Below are 7,611 nucleotides of genomic sequence, written 5' to 3' on the forward strand. Positions count from 1 at the left end.
TTTATCCAGCAACAGTGTCTTCTTGTGATAACTCTCAAACTTCTGAATGAAAGGAATCAGCAGAGCTATTGAAGGACCAGCCCATTCATCCTTATCACAATATGAGTGGTAATAGCACTGCATGACTAATGATAAAGACCAGGGGCAACTCTTACCTTGGGGGAAAAGGAGTCCATCCCCGTCAGAATATTGTAACCCTTGAAAAATCTTTCTAATTTCTGTTTTGCACAAAGCATGAGGTGGCTCTGCTAGCCGCAAGTAAGGCACCACAACACAGAGGAATAGGAAGGACATTGCAACCTCAGTAGGGTGGATCTCCATCAGCTAAAAAACATTAGAGCTACCATGGATATGGACACACCCAACAACAGCTTCCCCTGCCATCTGACCACCATCAGTGGTCTCTAGGTTGGCCTCAACATACGTAGATAGTGAAATCTTTCCTGCCAGGGTCACTTCTGTCCAGATGTCGTCTACTGTGTGCAATCACAGTCTGCAAGCAGGGTGCAAAAAATGTACACAGCAATTATTTCCTGGCTAATACACGTAGGTATTTGATAGCCAGGACTAATACGCTGCTAGACTAAGCACTGTTTCTTGGAGCAGAATGAACCCTGATGTTGCTGAGTTGCTGTTTTCCTAGCTCTGCTTTTTGTCTCAGGATTTTATCTCTTCTTTATTTTTTTGTGTGTTATCATTTTTTCTCTTAACACTCTTATGATCTCAATGACTTCATTAGATCTGGGTTTTCAATTTTTGTATCTAGCACGGCTTTAACTTGCATGCTTTTCACAGCTCAGGAGTAATTTTGCCAACACAGCTGATTTGAAGTTCCTACAGCCATGCTTCCCCAAAACCAGCCATTGAATCAGAGGCAGCTGAGTCTCTGGGCCAGTCACTATTAGTGCTGGTAAGGATCTGTGGGGCCAGCTACAGCAGCTTGATACCAGTATCAGATTTTTCTTTAAGGTCTAACACCTAGTGACAGCTCCACTAGGCTCCCAGCAAAATCTTTCAGTCTTTCACTACCTTTCTTGTTAAAAGATTTTTCCTGCTGCCTTGCATAACTATTCCCTGCTTCAGTTTAAGCCCATGATTTCTTGACCTCTTTGCTTGGAGAACAGATGATTTTCTTGCCTGCTGAAGTGCTATGCATACAGGTTGTCAAGGGAGCATGATGCATCTAACTCCTAAAAGAAATTTCTTGGACATAGTTCTGTAAGCGTATTTTTCCATATACTTATCAAATAGGATTCTTCTTAGAAGCTGGGCCAAAAGTTGCTTCATGATCTGGGAACAACCTGGGCACGGGGAATGGACTATGGGATGAAAGGCTCCTCTGAGCTATAGAGCAACACAATGAACATCTCTGATCTAAGTTTAAGTAGACTTCGTGATAGAAGAACTTACTCTGTATCCAAACAATGGACGTTAGCTTGACCTGAGTAAATTTAACCTTTCCCTAGAGTAACCTGGCATGTCTTGGTGAGAAGACACTGAAAGCAGATGGTTACTCCAGACTTTGCCTCAGTCTCTATTGTCAGGAAACGAGGAAGGCCTTGATTCCAATGGAACTGCATGAACCTGAGCAGGAAGGGGGTTGTGAGCTTTTCAAGGCAGTGACCTGAGCTGACCCCAAGCAGCTGACTAAAGCATTGTGAGATTTCATTGTTGCAGGGGATTTTTTTTAGCTCTTTTGTATTTTCTGTGTCATATGGAAGTGCAACCCCTAGACCACTTCAAAGGAAATGCTATACCAAGAACTGAGGAAAGCATGGGTCTGATATCATTAAGATTTTTGCATATTGGCATATAATTGCTACATCTTTGTGTATTGATGTGGGGCTGCTACATGCTGACAACAGAGTTTCAGGAACACTGGAAGTGATAAATGATATTCATACCTCTGCCAGGGAAAAATAAGGACTTGAATGACCATAGCATAAAATCTTCTTGTTTGGTTAAAGAAAGAATGAACAGTTGATTCTCCAAGTGTCTTCAGGCATTATTCTGCTAAGATGTAAAAAGCTGATTTGACTCCTGGAATTTGATTTGTTACTGAAACCACCCCTTTAGACTGGCTGCTGCACAAGAGGGGATAGTTTGGGACTTTCGGTCTGATGGGTCCAGGATGCTCAGCAGTCTTGAACAGTGCTCCCTAAAAATGTCTTTCGGACATTCGATGGCCCACAAGGCCTCCTGAGCACCTGCTCTTGAGGGTCACTGTACACTGGGTCATGTCCACCACTGCAGTGACTTGTCCCACTCCATCTTGTGCTCCTGGAGTTGCTTCTGGATTTCCTGTGGAACTGCTTTGCCCTCCAGTCTTCTTTCCCTCAGAGACTTAATTTAACTGTTGATGTAGCAGCCTTTTTTATCAGCTTAGCTTCAGTGAAGCAGTTTCCTTCACTAAAAACCATTCCTGGTGCTCTGGTGACTCTTAGAGCTGTTCTGTAGGAGGTACTGCCTGACTAGACCAGGCGAAGCTGTCTCTTGTTTTCAAACAAAATCTGTTTCAAGGCACTCTCTGCCAGCTGAGGGTCCGTTCTTTGTTCTCCCCAGGCATGTGAGAAAGCCAATAACCAGCCAGTGGATTTATTGCAGTATAATCACATTAAAATGGAATAATTTGCAATTAATGGAAAACCTATGCTATTGGTAGAAGAGATCTGATTAATTGGAACTATGAGATGTCATCTCTCATATGTACTTAAGGTTACCACAGTAATTTGCATGTTCTGCTCTGTTCAGTGGGAGGTGTCTCAAAATGAAGCTGTATATATTGCTCCTACAGATACGAATTGCACAAGCCAGTTAAAAAGAGTTCACAGTAATATCTGGTACAAGCTACAGCAGAAAAATCAGTGCAAAGGACCCAGGCACAGAGGCCAATCTACTTCTCTGCTTTCTGAATTTTCCAGATGGTAGGTTGAATCTTTGTATTATCATTTAACCAAAAATAACTGATCCTGTTGGAAATAGTATGAAGTATTTTATAAGAAAGTACATTTCAGTTCACTTGTGTGGTTTCTTATCTCAAGAAAAAATATTAGATTAAAATAGCGGGTACACTTATGCGACAGACAAATAATTTTGGGACCAACATAAAGATTTACCTTATAATAGAGTCTATTTAGAAATGGATTTGCCCTCAGTTTTCTGGCAGATATTTTTACTAATTATTCAAAGACTCATAAAACATTTACTTTGCAATGAATTTTTCAGAGTTTAATATATTTATGTACTTTTTTGCTTAAAAATATTTTGTAAGTATAATGTGTATATAAATTATAGCATTTCCGTACTTAAATATTGAAATTCCTAAATTTTACACTTACAGCTGTAACTAATGAAGGGGTTAACTATGGTGAGTGCTAGTTCTGGAATAAGTTCAGTGTTACTGCTGCTATTTTAATAGCTCGTTTTCAGGCAGAATGAATTTTCCGGTTTGATAAAAGAATGAAAGTAACTTTCAAAAGGCAAATGAACGAATTCTGTATCTTAGTAAACAAATCTCACACAACTGCTATTTCATGCTATGATTATGTTGCAAAGTCTGTTAAGCTTTTTAAAGTAGAAATTGCAATAACATTTCCAAGTTTTGTTAGGATGCAAGGTATGGTACTTTTATAATGTTTATCCACTTATATGAACAGTACTATAAACAGGTTTTTGCCAACACCCATTTTGGAAAAAGAATCACAAATACGTCACTAACACAGTTGCCTTTGGAGAATTAAGTCTGTAACATAAGGGAGTTCCCAGTTCTTTCATCTTCCTTTGACATTCAGTCGTTAGGGGCTAGGTTTTGTCATACTCAGGTAGTTATCTCAAATTTCTGTATTGGGATCTAGTGCTTTTTCAGCATCATACTGAACTTTTCCTTCACAGAGCTTAGAACTAAGGTCATAAAATACAGTTATTGCGAGCTACAGGAAGAAAGAGATTTATGGAAAATGCCTCAATTTCTTTCTTCCCCTGAATATTAGCAATCTAGACAAATATAATAAAACATAATTTCTAAATAAATCTGCAAAAGTAGAAAGAAAACTCTTAACAATTTCCGGAAACTATGGCCTTTGTCTCTCAGTGCTTCAAGCTACAGGAACGTCTTCCTTTTTATTGTAGGATGTGAGGTGTCTTAGTGGCTTTGTCTTGTGCCTTATAATATCCTTTTTATTTGATGTAACGTAACAAAGTGTGGTTGCTTTCACTTTGCTTTGCTCAGAATAATGCCACAAGCTGTGAGGTATTAGTGAATCAGTCATTCTGCTTTTCGATGTCTAGAACTGCAACCTCTGCCTCGGTTTTTATTGAGGTAATTTGGCAGTTTGCTGCTGATTGTGGAAAATGCAAACAGAATCACATCATTGTTTTTTAAATTGCCAGAGCTTTCTGTATTTTCAGAGAACACTCCTCTTTAATTAGAGCACCGTATATTGCACATATTGGCACCCACGAATCCGAGGTGCAAACTGCCGCCAGTGCACAACAACTTAAAAATGGGCTGAAAATCAATAAAGCAGACATCAAAGTTAGGTGGGAAGAATCTTTCCTTTCAGAACAACTATTTTGCACTGGTTTTGTAGCCCAGTATGTATAAGGTCTCTTGACATACTTTTTCAAGAAACAGAAGGCTAAATACAACAACTGACAAGTACAATGATACACAAATACAAATTTCTTACTCAGGGATCATTCTGAGACTTGTTAGAAGAGCTGGTGAGGGCAAGTAATTGGCTGTCTCGATTTCTGGACCAAGCTGTATCTCAAAAACAGAGAAAGCACAGCTCCTTGCAACTTTTTATTAATCACTAGCCTTCCATTTCTATGGATGCTGTAGCACTGGCAATAAAGGACTCACCAGTGTCTCCAATAGCGGTATCAGTTGTGGCCAAATACAAAACAGACACATACAAATGAAACACCAACTGAGAAAGAACTTTATTTCAGACAGTCTTCAGATGTTGTCTATGAAACTGATTTTCCTTAAAAATCCATCATTCCACTTTTTGTCTTCATACTGAAGTATCTGCTTACTTAAACAAAATAGCTCTAAAAAGTGGTAGGACATTTGGTATAACTGCTGGTATACCTCACTGAGGGCAAATATGTTTGTGGAAAAGAACCAAACACTTGGAGAGAAAAGGCTCCCAGCAGAGAAGAAATATTCTAAATATTTTTTAATGTCTATTTAATTACTCAAATAATCTAATGATATTAAATTGTATTTATTATTCAGCTTAGAGTTCTTCACTTATTTGAGTCTTAGGATGTGTTTGGAGACTTCATTGTAGAGACTCAGTTGATATAGATGTATCCAATCTCAGTTGTATGAACTAGCCCTGCTGCAGCTAGAGTTTTGCTTATCGTGTTTGCTTATGTGTATACACATACATGTATTTTGCAAGCTATAAGCATTCAGCATCCGATGGCACAGTGCTCTAGAAGGCTGCATAAATACCCTTCGGAGGGATTCACCTTCCCTTGCTACACCTCTAGTTCTGGTTATGTATACTGAGCTGCAGACTCAGACATGTCAGTCAGTTCCTCTCCAGAACAAGCAAGTCATTCCAAATGTATATGGGTACCAAAGAGTTTACAGTCAGCTTGCAAAACAGGCTGGACAGCCCTAGGACAAAAAGGTCTCTTCTGCATAATCCAATGCTAAGCAATGAAGTCACAAGAATCTGGAGATGGTGAATTATTGAGAATGATCAATTGTTGCTCACCAACATAGGCTGCAACTCCACAGCCAGGAGGAAACGGCCCACCTTCTGTAGGAAGGGCCTACACCTTAATTAATTACATAATTACAAATTCATACCAGCTGGATGCATATCCATAATTGTCCCTTTTTTGTTTAGTAGTTTTTAGAACTTCAGGGTGAGCAGAGACACAGTTAAGTAGTTTCAAAGATTTTATTCATTCTGTCCATAACATTCTGACTCCATAAATTCTTACTTCCCTCTTTCTGTCAGAGTAGCAGCTTTACCTTCTTTGGCAAAGGAATTCTCACTCTGGCTCTGGCGAGGGAGTTGGGGTCTCTTTATTCTATCAAAGATTCTTCAGTCACATCAGGGTCATCAGATGTTGCTCACCAACATAGGCCACAGCTCTACAACAGATTGGTACATTTCCCACAGCCAGGAGGAAATGGCCCACCTTTTGTAGGAAGGGCCTACACCTTAATTAATTACATAATTACAAATTCATACCAGCTGGATGCATATCCATAATCAATAACAGCTCTTGTGAGCTGCAAGTGAAAAAAGTAATTTCTGTGAGAAAAAACAAGTGAGGCACAGGCTAACCAAAGCTGATTTGAACCAGTAAGATTAGGTGCAGTAACAGGTAATGAAAGACAGTTATCTAGAGCAGAAATTAATTCAGAGAATGAAGGGGTGTTTTAGAGCAGATATATATCATAACAAGGCTCAGTGAAACCAAGTCAAGGAAAATCAGCTCTCAGAAAGATTCGAGCTAGATGGCAGAGTTTTGATTTTACCCAGACAGAGATGGAACGGGTAGATACCTCATGGATTGTGGAAATGAGATGCTCACTGCAGAGAAACTTTCATCATTTTCTTCTGATGTGCTCTTCAGGAGATAGAGACACACGTATCTACCAAATGTTGCTTGTATCAGCTGAATAGTGAACTGATTTCCAAATACATGCAGAACATTTGCACCTCCCTTTTCTTTCTCGGGAGAATGTGGAGCCATGTGTCCCCATATTATTTTCCAACTGTGATCAAAGTAGACCTTAGCTGATAAACAAAGTCAACAGAGTTGCTGGCTAACAAATCTGTTTAGGTCCTGAATTGGATCCAGGCCTTTAATAATTAGGATACGTGAAACTCAGCTCCCCATTCCCACCTGCCAATATAGTTTGCTCCCTGGTAGTGTCAGAAATAAGCTCTAGGAACAAGCCTTCTGCTCTGAAGGATGAATAAAAACAAATGCTTTGCTGTGTTGATGCTGTGAATTTTGCTGTGTGCTCTTTTGCACTGTATCTTTCTTCCTCGAGGGCCTACCCTGTCCTGGGTCACTCCTGAACCCTCTTCTGGGCCAGCTCAATCACTCTTTCCAGGACAAAACTCCTGATGTTTGTTGTGCTGAAAACTATCTTCTAAAAATCTATTCGCCTGGCCTCAGATTTCATTAAAATTAAAGAAATGAATAGACTGCATGTGCTGCTACGTGGTGTTTTTCTCCAGCTCTAATGAAAACGAGCAGCTCCTCGTGCAAATTGTTTCTTGGAGCTCCTGGCTGGTCACTCACTTCCCATAAAAGGCCTGGCACTAGTGCTGCTGTGATGCTAATCCTGGTACGCTGTTTTTTTAGTCTAAACCTCCTCTTTTCTGTGATTTGTGAATATCCCTGCAAAACACCTACGCTGAAATTCTCACGCTTTCTCTTCCAACACTAAATTTTGTTATTATTTGTAAGAGTTTAAGAATAAGCCTCTGGATGTTATTAAACCTTCTAAAAGAAGAAACTTTCCATATCAATTCAAAGGCAATGACGTTTCTGAAAGCTCAAAATTGAGTTTGTTCTGAATTTCAGACTTGGCGCCAACGTAGGTCTTGATAATGTCTGTCGATGTTT

Source organism: Tauraco erythrolophus, chromosome 1 (assembly GCF_009769465.1).
Source record: "Tauraco erythrolophus isolate bTauEry1 chromosome 1, bTauEry1.pri, whole genome shotgun sequence".
Lineage (NCBI taxonomy): Eukaryota > Metazoa > Chordata > Aves > Musophagiformes > Musophagidae > Tauraco > Tauraco erythrolophus.